Below are 15,117 nucleotides of genomic sequence, written 5' to 3'. Positions count from 1 at the left end.
CCTTAGGAAACCATCACCCTAACTCCGATGACTCTGTTTACATATGTGTTGATGAATTTCAAAGTACATTGTATGATATCTTGTTTTCACAAAAAGACTTGGGTTTGCAAAGCTTTGATGTAGAATCTGATCTAATTATAGAAGATTTTCTCACAGGAATTTCTTCCTCAGTTTGTCAGCCCTTGTGTCAAGATGCGTGTAATAAATCAAATGATATATCATGTTCTTCTGATTCACATTCTGACGAATTAGATCCCAAGTCCACATAAGGTGGTAAGGCTACCCATGATAAAGACGATGATGTGTTACTCACTGAACATCTTTCTTACATTCTGGGTAATTTATTTGGTGATGTTGACACATGCGGTGAAATTGTTGATTCCAATAGTTTCCATATGATTCATAATGATCCTGCTAAAATAATTGGTGAAAAATGTATTCATACAAATGCTGATCTGACTATACCCTCAATTTTTTAACATTTAACATTTAAAGGATCAGGGAATCATTAGGAAGTCAAGGCACTTAAACTCACGCCGATGGTTATGTCAAGTTCTCATAATCTTGATGAGGTCCCTGAACTAGGTTAGATTAGAATTTTCTCACACAATTATTTTCTCAACATTGTTTCATTTGATGTAAGCCCACTCTTGAAGGATTTTCAACATTTTGAAGTTGGTTTTCTTAGTCCTCAAGATAAAGCTTATAATTGGGTGAAAGATTCTTGTTTGGTGAATTCTTCTTCATGTAAATCCCTTGTATCTAACCCAGGGTTGTAATGCACATATTTCTCGAATGTACATAGCTTTGAAGCATATCATTTGGATTATCGAGATAGAGATCATCACTGACTAAAATATTCCTTCCTATCAAATTATTCCATGAATAATCAACTTCTTAAATCTTTAGTATATGTTATGGATCTAATAATTTCTATAACACAATCGATCCTTTTGAGTATCATTCAATTCTTGAATAATTCAGTGGATCAAAACCCTCATGATGATATGAATACTGGGTTTGATTTGACACATGCTTCTAATCTTTTGTCAGCCTAGTATCCTAATTGGTTTTCCATATTTATAATACCAATAATTATTTTTAATTCTCCAAGATTCCATGTTACTAGTCTAATGTGTAATAGAATACAAAAGGAACCAATAGAGAATTAGGAATCTTATATGTCGATCCTCTAATCTATTCATAATTCTGGTTTTAACGACTGTTACTCAATTAATAATTTCTACACTATTTTTTTTTTAATGGTTACATTAGGTCCTCACGATCTTGATAAGGTTTCTGAATGAGATAAAATTATCTCTTCCCTGCAAGTTTATCCCTATGATTCGATTGTGCTGATTGAAAGTTCATTCTCCCAAGAGTTTCAGGGTTTTAAAAAGCTTTTTTTATTATCAGATACTATGATCAAATCTATGATTGGTTAGAGGAATCTTATCTAGCAAGCCTTGTTGTTGATAATAAGTTCTAATCTTTCTTGATGTTTGCTAAGAGTAAAAAACAAACGAATGTACATTCATGAGTAGCCTTCAAGATTTGAATGATCATTGTTCTAATCAACAAGGTAAAATTGTAGGCTAGTTAAAACGAGTTGTTATGACACACCTTTCTGCCAGTAGGCAAGACCTTCAATTTCTTGTGCAAGTTATTCAGGTTGACATCTTTATTTTTGCACATTGTTTTATAGCTTTTCTAATTGCTTATATATTTATGTTTGTAGGTCGGGATAAATTCTCGTGACTTCATTGGAAATTTGATTTCACATGACCTTGACCTTCTAGTTTAGATAGATTAGGATTTAGGTTTAGTTTTGTTCTTTTCATAGTTTCATTTTAGTTACATTTTCATTACAACAATTTTCTTGCATTCTTCCTTCCTTCTAAGTTTTGTTCTTTGCATGCCCCTTTACTAGTCTTTACATTGCTTTCATATGTTTTTTCTTTTTTGTCATGTCAATGGTCATGCTTTATTTCATGTCTTTGTTTGTGTTTCTTTTTAATAAGACCATGTATGAAAGCCATATTGCTTGGCTCTATGGTAATGTGGAAAAATTCGAAAGGGAAATTGTGACATATGGCAATGCTTAGCTTATCTTTGTTCTACCTTTTTGTTTGGGTCTAAATATATTTAAGGTCAGTGATGCATGTATGGAAAACATGTTTCATCCTAAAGGAAAGCTCAAGCAGGTCTACGATACCCATATCTATCATAGGATCTTCATTCCTTGAATTGACCATTTATATTGATTGGTTTAAACATGTTAGCTTAGTCCTTTTTTAATAAGAGTGGAGCCTTCTATTAACTGCAAGAAATGTTGTATATGTTACATGGCTTTACAAATGTAAAGACCATCCAAGGCTGAACCTATGAAGAATAACCAACTACGCAACCCGAAATACACCAGAAACCCTCAACCTGAGGCTTACAATTTAAGTCACCATCCATGATCCAACCCGATGGCCATTCGATGAGACCCCCAGTGATCCGACAAAATTCGCTTCAAAGGTGATCTCGGTCTTCATCAGCTTTACGGATCTGACAAGGTAAATAAACAGTCAAAGTGTAAAACTTCGGGTTCGATTTTGGACCTAGCCTCCTCCTATGTTGAAACCCGATGTCCTTTCGATCAAGATCCTGTGAGATCCAACGGTCATGAACACTCTCATCTTGGCAACATGCGCCCCTTTTAATCGGTTTGAAACTTAATATCTAATCACTTTTAGAACCTGAAAACAACATGATTAAGCCCCTATTGATCTGATGGTCCTCCAAGATATCGGCACGGAAACCTACACGACCTTTACCTTCTTTTCGGACCCAATGAAGATGATAAACCGCTAATCTAAAACACTTTGGGTTCACTTGAGTAGTTAACCTTGGATTACTTTTCCACTCGATGGCCATTTGATGAAGAATAATATCAATATCTGTGGCTGGAGACCTACTAAGAGGCCTGGTGTTTACCAAGTGCCTCCCCTTGTAGAAAGCTCTGTTTTGAGAATTTTCCTTCTTCTTTTTTTTGGTGGATCAAAGGTTAAGAATGGCTTACGTTTTTGCTTTCTCCTGCTTCCACTAGTCTTCCTTCTTGTTCATTCCTAATAGTTTGGAAGTTTTCCATGTCTTTGGTCACCTGTCTTTGACAATTCTCATGAAATTTCCCTGAGGGTGTCGAATCCCAAGCATACCTGCTGTAGCCTTCCTTGCAAACCACTCCTTCATTTGCCAGATGATCTAAGAGAATATTGGCTTTTCTTCACACATGAACAAAGCTAGCCATTCTCAGGGTTTGTAGGTGGGAATGAGCGCACTGAAAGACCTGCAAAAGTCGCCAGTGTTTTGAAACATTTCCAGGTTCTTTTCCATTATAAATCTTCTTGGCCGCATTAATAACCAATTTAGAGTCTTCTTCAATGATGACATTATGAGAATTTGACTCGATTAGTATTTCCAGGCATTTCTCTAAGGCCATGAGCTTCACCATGTTATTTGTGGTCATCCCCAAATGACTATGAATATGTCCTTTATGCACCCCTTCTCATCCCTGATGACCCCGCCAAAACCAGCGATCCTTGGGTTACCTTTAGAGGCTCCATCTATGTTAATTTTCAAGAAACCATGAGGAGGAGGTTGCCAAAAGTCTTTACCATCGTTTACCTAGCTCACATCCTTTTGTATGCTCTGGGTAACTAGTGAATGGAGACCAAACTACAGTAGTATACAAGCATCTTGGGGCAGAGTCGGGTTCTCAAGAGGTTTCCCTAACATGGCACCAATAGTGTATTTCAACTGTCTTAATATTTGTGCAATAGTGTTCTAGGTTGAGCCAATTTTGTTCTTGAAAATCCTGCCATTGTGTTCTTTCCAGACATCCCAGATTAAGAATCCTGTAACTAGAGTCCAAGCTTTGTTGATGATCTCATTGCCTGAGAAGTCTTTTCTCCAATTCTTCAAAGTGTTGGTAATGCTGCGGCCATCCCTGTCAGTTTTCCTGAAGACTAAGGCCACCCAATCCCACAAGGTGGAGGTGAATGGGCAGAGGTTGAGTAAGTGTTCCATCATCTCCTCTTGTGAACCACATAGATACCACTTGGATGGGCCAATAAAACCTTTCTTCAGAAGATTTTCCCAAGTTAGAATTTTCTTATGTTGAACCAACCACATAAACAACTTTATTTTCATCCAATGCGGGTGCTGCCAAAGGTCCTTCCATACCTTATCAGGGTTTTGATAATCACACCCTAGGGCTATTCATTTGGCTTCTTTGAGGTTAAAGTTACCTTTGTGTTTCTTCCCCATCTTAGTTGGTTATGCAAGGATGATACCAAAATCTTCCTATATTCCAAGTCCATTGCAAGAGAGTTTCCCTGAGCTTTTAAAGGGCTCTCTTCCCTGTAGCCTAGATCCTACTATATTCTCCATTTGCCATTGTTCCTTACCTGATCCTAGAAGTCACTTACCATGCATAAACCTTTGTTTTCAATGTCATTCTTGAGATCAGTTAGTTCTTCCCTAAACATGTTTGGTTCTTGTTGCCAGTTTTCCTCCCAGAATCTTACAAAGTTCCTAGCTCAGATCTCCCAGAAGCTGTGCTGTTGGACAATGCCTCTATTTTCCCAAGCAATATTCCAAATGTGGGAGCCCTTGATAATCCTAGACATTCGAATATGATCCCTCTCCTACCAATTGTTTTCATATTTCTATTTCCAAAGCTTGGCCCATGGGGTTGTCGATTCCTTAAGCCATCTCCACCAAAGCTTTGCACCCGAAACTCTGTTGAGGGTTTTGGTGTCATGAAGCCCCAAACCTCCATGGGCCTTAGGTTTGCAGAGCTTGTACCAAGCTACCAAAGCCCATTTCTTTTTCTCTTCCCCTTTACCCCAAAGAAAATCTCTTTGAATTTTCTTAATCTGTTGCAAAACTCCTTTAGGAGCAGGAAGAGTTGACATCATGAAAATGAGTATGGCCTGCAGGACAACTTTGTGAGCACAAGGTGCCATGCTAGATTCAAAGATTAGCATGTCCATTTCCTAGCCCTATCCTGAAGTTTGTTAATGACCGGCTCCCACACTCCACTGCTTAGAGGCTTGTCCGTAAGGGGCACTCCAAGGTACTTAGAGGGTAACTGATCCCTTTGGAATCCTAGACTTCTGGAAAGGTTTCTCTGAATAGCAATGTCAATGTTAAAAAAGAAAACTTTTGATTTGTCAAGGCTTACCTCCGTACTAGCGGCCATAACAAAGTCATTCAGGATTTGTTTAAAAGATTTGGCTTCCTTGACCGTGGGAATGCCCTGCAGCATAGTGTCATCCACAAATTGTTGGTGAGTTGAAGTAGCTCCATCTATGGTGAGTTTCAAACCTTGGATTCTTCCCTCAACACTTGCCATTTTTATCACTCTACCTAGCCCTTCCATCATGAGCACAAAGAGGAAGGGGGAGAGTGGATCTCCTTGTCTTAGACCCTTAGAAGGCAAGAAGGTTCTTGAGGGTGGGCCATTAAGCAGGATTGAAAAACTAGCCATGGATGAAAGGGCCATAACCCATCTGATCCATTTGTGGTCAAAACCATAAGCTTTCAACACTGCCTTGATGTAAGACCAACTTAGCTTGTCATAAGCTTTCACTAGGTCAAGCTGTATAATCATGCCTGCTTGCTTATTGCTCTTAAGAGAGTGTACCATCTCATGAGCTGGAAGGATGTTGTTGAGGATCTGTCTTCCTTCCACATAACCAGTTTACTCCTCTGAGACAAGAGCTGGAAGAAGGGGCTTGAGTCTATTAGCGATCACTTTGGAAATAATTCTATACACCACATTACATAAAGCTATGGGTATGAATCTGTCTAGTGTCATAACTTTCTCCTGCTTTGGAATCAAAGCTATGAAAGAGGCATTGAGAGCCTTCAAGACCGAACTAGATCTTCTTGAGTCTTCCACTACATTAAGGATGTCTTGTTTGACCGTTTTCCAACATGCTTTGAAGAATTCCACATTGAGTCCATCCGAGCTAGGAGCTTTCCCATTTTGCATCTCGTTGTTAACTTCATTGACCTCATCTTCAGACACTGGCCTATTAAGATTATGACTTTCTTCCCTTCTTAAAAGCTGGGAATATTCCTTGTGAATTTGTTGATGAACTGTGACCTGTCTAAGAGAGGTTCCTTTGTAATGATGAGGAAGTGTTGTACTAGGACAATTTCCATTTCTTTGTGGGTGACGAACTCTTTCCCTTGAGAATCTTTGAGTTTTAAAATTCTATTATCTGACATGTGACTCAAAGTTGATTTATGAAAAAACTTTTTGTTTCTTTCCCCTTCTTTGATCCATTTTACTCTCAAATTTTGTCTCTGGAAAATATCATCTTGCCTGCACCTATCATCCCATTCCTGCTGAAGTGAATCAGATTGAGTTTTCCTTTCCTCGGTGAAACCATCCATGATCATGAGCTGATTAATCCCCTGAAGTTTCTGTTAAACTTATTTTTTGGCTTTGAAAATGTTACCAAACTATTTTTTGTTCCATTCTTTGAGTCTGGCTTTGATGTGTTTAAGTCTTTGTTGTACCATGAACATTTTGGTGCCTTGAAAGGGCAAGTCCTCCATCCACCATTTATCAATATTGCTGGTGAAGTCAGGGTGAGAGAGCTATACATTTTCAAACCTAAACGGTATGTTCCTTGGTGTACCCATAAAAGTGTCTTCAAGCTAGATAGGCCAATGGTATGAGCTTTCAAAATGAAGGATTAAAGCTGACATGTCAGGGCTTGTTTGAAATAGGTCCTCTAATATCATGAATCTATCTAGTTTAGAGGCAACTTGAGAAGCCCCTCCTCTCTTGTTGTTCTAGGTGAAAGTGCCATTTATTTTTTCATCATCCACTAATCTCATGTTATTTATGAAGTTCTAGAAGGCAATGGATTCTCTGCCTAGTGTTCTGGTGCCATATTTTTTCTTTGTAAGAGATTTAATCATATGGAAATCCCCTGCTAGAATCCAGGGCATATCAAGATATCTCTCTCTTAGCTCCTCAAGGGAAGTGAGAAGCTTGAGTTTGTCTTCTAGTTTTTGAGGACCATAGACATTTGTAATCATGTAAATATCCTTATCACCCACAGGTTGTATTACCAGCGAAAGATAGTTCCTGGACGCTTCTGCATCCAAGATTCCAAGTTTTTGGGGATCCCAAAGCATTAGGACCCCACTTGCCGAGTTGTCTGCCCTGGCCTCTAGATACTCATACTTGCTTAACCATTTGCTATGTATTTCTTTGATTTTATCCATCGAGCACTTTTTTCCTGAATGAAAACCATGTCTGATTTTTCTTCCTTTATTCTACTACTGAGATTTCTTTGTTTCCTTTTACTTCCTAGGCCCCTAATGTTCCAGGTTGTAAGCTTCATTAAGAAAGGTTTGTAAAAGAGTAATTGGTGAGATCTTTCATCTTACTTGAGTTGATCATGAGTTTTCCACATTATTTCAGCAACTCATTTTGTCTTTTCCTTCCTCTTTTCCTACCCGGGTTCTTGGAAGAGTGCCTCGATGTTTCCTCCATTGTCTTCATTCCTCTATTTTCCTGGCTGTCATGATTTATTTTGACTCTAGAACCCTTCAATTGGGATCTCCATAGGAAGAGTTGTTGAACCCTATCAAACTCCTCTTTTGGTAGGGAGTCAACTCCTTTGGTAATACCTTGCTCTAAAAGCTTTTCTAGATCCAAGTTCTCCTTCTCAAGAATATCCTCTAGTTCATGGTCCTCCATTCTCGCCTCACTTGGGGTCATATCATGGTCCCTATTGAGATCCATACTTCTTGGTAGATCATCCTATTGTTGTATGTCCTCCATGCTAGTATCCTTGTCCTTCTCATTGGTTTTAGTCTTCGATTTCTAGTTTGCCCCGTTGTTTCCAACTTCTTCTTCTAAGATTTTGAAACTATTGTGGCTCAATTGCCCATCCTCGTTTATTTTCTTTTGGTGTCGCTTTCATCCTTTCCCCTTACCTCCCACCTTAGTGAAACCCTCGGGATCTTTGCTTGTGGTGGTTTTTTTTATTGCTTTCCAGTTTGTTTAATGGGAAGTCTCTATATAGGTGCCCATGTTCATGGCACTTACGACACCTAAATGGGACATGCTCATAGTCCATCGCCTGTACCCATTCTTCATCATAAACTTCTAAGATGATCTCGTCCAGGAGTGCCCTAGATAGGTCCATTTCCACACAAATCTGGGTGAAGGAGTATATTTGCCTCTTAATGTCGCATCTGATATCTTTATAAAATGCCCTAGATTGTTGCCCACGACCTTTAGAGACTCCGATAGCCAATAATCTAAAGGAAGGTGTTAGATGATCCAAAAATACAATTTTATCATAGGTTATAAAATTAGAATAAAATAATTATTAATTTAAGATATTAAATTAATAATTATTATTCTAGAATGTTTAATTATTTAATGGAGACTTTTAGAATTAACATATTGTTGTAACTAGATATGACTCTCCAAATGTGTCGTATCTTAGGCTCTATTTTAGGAGATTTGTTAGCTAGTTGGTTTGAATAGCATTTATTGTAAATGGACACTTGTTATTTAATAAGTGATCCATAATTAGAGGTAGTTAGGACATGGAGCTTATAAATAGCTCATTGCAAGAGTGTTTGGTTGTTCGGGTGTAAACTCTTGCAAAATCAAATTATGTAATTATTTTTTTCTGATTAATAAAATTATGTGTCTGAGGACACTTCTGCCATTATTGTGGTATCAGAGCTCCAGTAATGCTGCAATTGATTTGAGGAAGAGATTCCAGCTCTATCAGATCATGGAAAACTCAACTCCGTTGAAGTGATCAGCAAAAGATTGGTATGAAATTTGCAATTTTTTTTTTTGATTTTAGATCTCCAAATTCTAAAATCTTTTTTTAAAGCAGCAAATGCAAATCTGTGTGACATTTTCAAATTGTTTGAGTGAATAAAAAAAAAGGGACAACGCTGTATATTTTAATTGTTTTTAAAGTCCTTTCAAAACATTCAAATCAATTTTGCATTTTTATGAGTGGTTTACATCAATTTATGCTCAAATCCCCTGCGTTAAGCATTCTGTCATCGATTCAGCTTTGTGGTCTGCATTTGAACCAGCATCCTCCAGCAATAAGAACCAGCGTTATATTCTAGCGGTTTCATTGGCATTGACTTATGATTTTGTTGAAGCGTTTTTAATTGGCATCGAATTTCATTGTCTGCAATTTAAAACAACGTTTTACAATATTTAATTTCCCTCAAAAGATTGTGGACCAGAACCAACATTTTTTTGTTAGTGTTTTTTCATGTAGCGGACCAGCATTCAGTTGAATTTAAGAACAACGGTTTTACACGAAAGCTAGCAGAAAAGCACAGTGATTTTAAGATTGCAGAGGGGTCGGAGATTTTTGGATTAGTGATCTTCATGGTATTACCTTGAAAGCAGCCTTGGACAATCATCAGTATATGGTTCCTGCGGAGTCCTTGATTTAACGACCACAAATCTATTGCCTCGTTTCATGCCACGCCAGGCCCGGTCTCTGTCCAGCTCCGTAATACCACTCGGATTCGAGCCCAGCACCTTGTGGTAACGCCTTCTTAGCACTTGATAGTCTCTTTGTAAAATAAACAGCATGTCTTGGACTGAAAGGGACCGTGGATCTCGCCTGTACTTTTTGGATCCGCTTGCCAGAACTATTAAATTGTCAAAGATATCGATTTATATGTACTCCATGAATTGTGGCACGACTGCTGGATTTTTGCAAAAGATGGATATGTGATTTTTCGCTCAAAGGACCTGGGATTGAAATCCGTATTTCACAATTATTCAGACTACAAGATTGAAGATATTGGACTTCGTGTTGCAGTCTGCCATTGGCAATTAAAATAAATGAGTTTAAAATGCCAATGTCAATGGAGTGATAAGTTTTTTTTCCCTTGTTTGTAATTTGTATTTTGGAGAGATATGTTTTTTAATGTTGGGAATTTATTGTATGGAGCTATAAGGTGATTTATAATTTCATTTGGAGTAATAAGGAGATTTTTATTTGTAATTTGTAAATTGGAGAGATAAGGTGTGTTGGGTAATTTGTTTTCAAGAAGTTATTTTTAATTGGGATCATCAGATTGTAACTCAAAGTAATTTTACTTTGGGGGGGGGGGGTAATTTTTTACCAGATTATGCAAAAGCACCATTGTAAAAATCAATTTTGAAAGTTGCCTTGTAAAAATTTGAGAAATTGACTAGAGCCAAGTGCAAAGCTCAGTCAATTTTCTCCTGTTTTGACGACTATTCAAGGGTCAAGGCCAAGCCTCGATAGTTAGTTTCTTGCGTCGTGTGTTGCTGTTGTGTTGCGCATCTTGAGTTTTTTGGAGCTTGATTCATGGTGTGAAGTCTTAACACTATAATGTCTAAGTCGATTAATTTGTTTTCTGATTTCGACAGACTTGAAGGCACAAAATCCTATAAAACATGGCACTGTCTCATCGAAAGCACTCTCATTTACAATGAATTATGGCAAGGAATATGTGATGGAGATGTTAAGCCGAATAAACCCACAGATGCAGTTGCACTAGCAAAATGGGAAGTCAAGAATGCTAAAGCCTTAGCTCTTATTAAATCTTCTATGAATGATGAAATGTATGTCCATATAGAAAATGCTACAGATGCATGGTCTTCTTTGAAAATTTTTAAAGATCTCTTTGATACTCAGCCTGAATCAAAGAAAGTTGATCTATAATTAAAATTGTTGCAACAAAAATTAACTGAAGGCGGTGATGTTCTTGAATATATCTCAAGACTTAAGAATATTAGGCAGGAAATTATTAATGCTAGTTTTCCCGCAATTGATGATAGTTTTATGGTAACAATTGTAATTGCTGGTCTTCCTTCTTCCTACACGCATTTTGGAGACTCTACAAGTAACTGGGATATTAGAGAAACTAAATTTTGATGAACTCTGTGAAATGTTGACTCAACATGATAAAAATTTTGGGAAGAAGAAGAAAGTTGGTGAAGGTGTTTTTCTCACAGAGGCCAGCACTAGTAAATCATCAGTAGACAGTTCTCGAGGCAGAGGCAGAGGGAATCGAAATAAAGTAGCACATAATGTACAAAGTCAAGGTCGAAGCCAAAGCAGAGGAAACAATTTTAACAGAGGCAACAGTTCAGGAAGGAATAATTTTCAAGGTAACAACCAAGGAAGAGGAAATTTTCAAGGACAAGGAAATAATAATCAAGGTAGAGGACAATCTCAACATAGAATTCAAAGCAGAGGCAGAGGATAATATTCAGGAAGAGGAAGAGACTTAAGTCAAATTGTGTGTCGAAGATGTAACTTGGCCATTATGCTGAAAATTGTCGAACTTCACTTAATAAAATTCCCAAGTTTCAACAACATTCAACGCAATTTGCAAATGATCAAAATGATGATAACTCAGAATATGTTTTTACTTCCTCGCCAACATTACAACTTTCATCCCATCTTAGAAGTGACTATGAAGATGCCTGGATCTTGGATTCTGGGGCCACTCAGCACATGACTTGTCGACATGATTTTTTCTAGAGTTTTCAAGATTGCCAACTTAATTCCATTTTTCTTGTTGATGATACAAAACATACTCCTTATGGAAAAGGAGTAGTTAAAGTTTTTCTCCCTGGCATTGGAGAAAAAATGATTTCCAATGTATGGTATGTACCCAGTTTTAAGAAAAAATTGCTTTTTTTAGTCACGATTCAACAAGTAGGACATCAGGTGATTACACAAAGACTAAAAATTTTGTACTTGGTGGATACTTCAATGCCGATTTTGCTGGGAGTATTGATGATCGAGCATCAACATCAGGTTACTTAATGAACATGGGGTTAGCAGCAGTATCTTGGAGTTGTAAGAAGCAAGCTATAGTGGTCACTTCTTCAGCAGAAGCAGAGTACATTTCAGCATGGGAAGCAGCATGTGAAATTGTTTGGCTGCGCAGAATTTTGCAGGACTTGGGCATTTCTCAGACAGAAGCTACATCATTATTCATTGACAGCCAGTCAGCCATCAAACTTGCCAAGAACCCAGTTTTTCATTCAAAGACAAAGCATGTGGACACCAAGTATCATCATATCAGATCTCTCATTGCCAAAGATGTCCTCAAGCTAGTTTATTGTCCTTCTGAAGATTAGATCTCCGACATTTTTACGAAACCGCTTGGCAGAATAAAATTTACTAAGTTCAGGGATGAACTTGGCATCTGTTGTAATGTATCTTTGGATCATAGGGGGGAATGTTAGATGATCCAAAAATACAATTTTATCGTAGGTTATAAAATTAGAATAAAATAATTATTAATTTAAGATATTAAATTAATAATTATTATTCTAGAATGTTTAATTATTTAATGGAGACTTTTAGAATTAGCATATTGTTGTAACTAGATATGACTCTCCAAATGTGTCGTATCTTAGGCTCTATTTTAGGAGATTTCTTAGCTAGTTGGTTTGAATAGCATTTATTGTAAATGGACACTTGCCATTTAATAAGTGATCCTTAATTAGAGGTAGTTAGGACATGGAGCTTATAAATATCTCATTGCAAGAGTGTTTAGTTGTTCGGGTGTAAAATCTTACAAAATCAAATTATGTAACTATTTTTTCTGATTAATAAAATTACGTGTTTGAGGACACTTGTGCCATTAGAAAGGAGTATAGTCTTATCCATATCGGTATTGAAGTGAATGTTTCTCATTCTGGGACAAAATTCATCACCCATGGTCGCATGTAAAGGCCTGCAACAACGTAAAAATAGGGTCCTCCCTCGAACACTCTGTCTTTATCTTCTAAGCTTGTGAACACCACCGTAAAGAAGCCCTTGGATCCAAGGTGAAGGTTTATTTCCCCTTTAGGTTTCCAGTGGTTCCTTATCCATGCATGTAAGGCCTTCTCCATCAATTAAATCCCCATAAATTTCCATATGATCGCGTGTTCCACCATGTGATCTATGTGCATCTATAACACTCGGTCACTAAAAATGACCCGAGGAGTAATGATCAACTTGGGTTTGCAGACCGCTATCGCCCTCAAAGGTGCAGCTTGGTGACTGCTTCCCTCTTTCCTCTTCTCCCTACTATCTTCCTCATGATTTTCTCTCTGGTCGTGGGGTTTGATATTTCCTGTGTTAGTATCCTCAGATATCACCTCCGTTGGTTTCTTGAAGCAATGCAGATCAGTTTCCTTTCTTCTGTTCGTGGCTATTTGACTGTAGGAGGGAGCATAACTCCCTCCTCCATGACCCGCCATGGTTACTAATGCCAAAACCTAACTCAAACCCTAGTTCAGATTGTAGACCCTAATCTCAATAATCCAATCTTCCAACATGTTAGCTTAGTCAAGTAGAGGGGAAATGTGGAAAAATCAAATGAGCTAACTAAGCTTAGATGTGTATATATAAGAGTCTCTGAAAAACATGGAAAAACCTATCTTGCTTGTTAAACAAGTCAGGATACATCTTCCTCCCTTGGTGAAATAAATTCCCATAAATTTCTAATGAGCATAAATAAATAAAATAAAACAAAGTGTGAACGAAGAGAAAGGATTCATACATAGAGAGGTGAAGTAAGAAACTTCATTGGGGTACTGAACAGGCTCACTGGAAGTGAAGTGATGCTTGTGATTCCTTGAAGTGACTCTACTAGGGTATTGAATAAGTCTACTAGCAACAGAGCAACAGAGCAACAACAAAGATGATAATAAAAATCTGGACATCTTAAAATTATGGAATTGATATACTCCTACCTCGTAATTGAAATCATTGAAGTTTGGCTAGTATTTTGAAATAAGTTAAGCCGATGAGAGGAATATAAGAAACTTCATATATAACTGGGCTAAGTAAACAAGCTAGAGTGATCAACCAGATGAGAAAATACTTCTAGAAGGCTAGACCTCATACTTAATGTGAGACCTAAACAAAGAAGTTGGAGTTATTTTAATGTCTTTCCAAGTATTATCGTTCCAATAAGAACCCTCCAAAATTTTTCCCACATCCAAATTTTGGAGCCTCCTTATGGTCATGACATTCTTTGATTCAAGTCATTAACGTCATGATTAGTCATGTTTCTCAGGTGTTCAAGTCTTCCTTTGAGAATTATAAGCGTCGAAGTGACTTGCTTTTACATGCCTACCTTGTCATGCCTCCATTGAAAACTTCTTCTAAGAAAGCCTAATAGTCACTGTGTATCCTTGGAAGTCAAGAATTACACAGTCCTTGATGATGGTTGCTGTGTAGTACCTAATGCTAGTGATTGTGAATTCTCCAAAACTAGTGATTGTGCAATACTTGATGAAAGTGCTTGCACAATCCTTGTGGATAGATCTTGTGCAGTCCTTGATATCAGTACTTGCACAATTCCTAGAGACAAAGACTACGCAATACTTATGCATAGAGACAGTGTGAGGGAATCCTCTGCAGATAGTGATTGCACACACTTTGTTGAAAGTGAGAGTATACTTCTTCAAATTAGTAAATTCACTTTTGGATCCTAGTTTCCCGACATGCACTAAGAGAACTCACCAATCTTAATTCTAATTGCATATCCACTCTCTCTGTATAAAGAGTCTAGTCCAAAGTTCATCCTTATGTTCATCTTTTTCTTTTGAGATATTTTCACTATTGGAGTATAAGGAGTATTCTCTCATCCATGGTTACAAATGCCCCATCATTTGGGTGAGTTAGTCAACTATCAATTTTTCTTTCACAAGTGTCTCTTTTGATTTATTTTTCTCTTACATGCCCATTTTTGCTTTCTCTACATTTTACAAGTGTCACTTTTGCCTACTTTCATTCTTTCATGTGTCGCTCGTGCTTTCTTTGTGTTTGCAAGTGTTGTTTTGACTCTTGCATGTATTATTTTCAATTGTTTTCACACATCTTAAGAGCACCTCATAAAGGAAGCTCCAACTGACTCTCCTTCACTAGTTGACGTTATTTATGATTGCGACATTTAGTAGACACATTCTTATGGCATAACATAGATTTTCGTTGCATTGCAACACTTGTGTCGTAAATGTACATCTTAAGTGTCGGACTTGGAGATAAGTATAATTTTACT

Source organism: Pinus tabuliformis, chromosome 7 (genome assembly GCF_031772625.1).
Source record: "Pinus tabuliformis cultivar Carrire ecotype Pingquan chromosome 7, CPIR1, whole genome shotgun sequence".
NCBI classification, from domain to species: domain Eukaryota; kingdom Viridiplantae; phylum Streptophyta; class Pinopsida; order Pinales; family Pinaceae; genus Pinus; species Pinus tabuliformis.
This window is presented reverse-complemented; position numbering follows the sequence as displayed.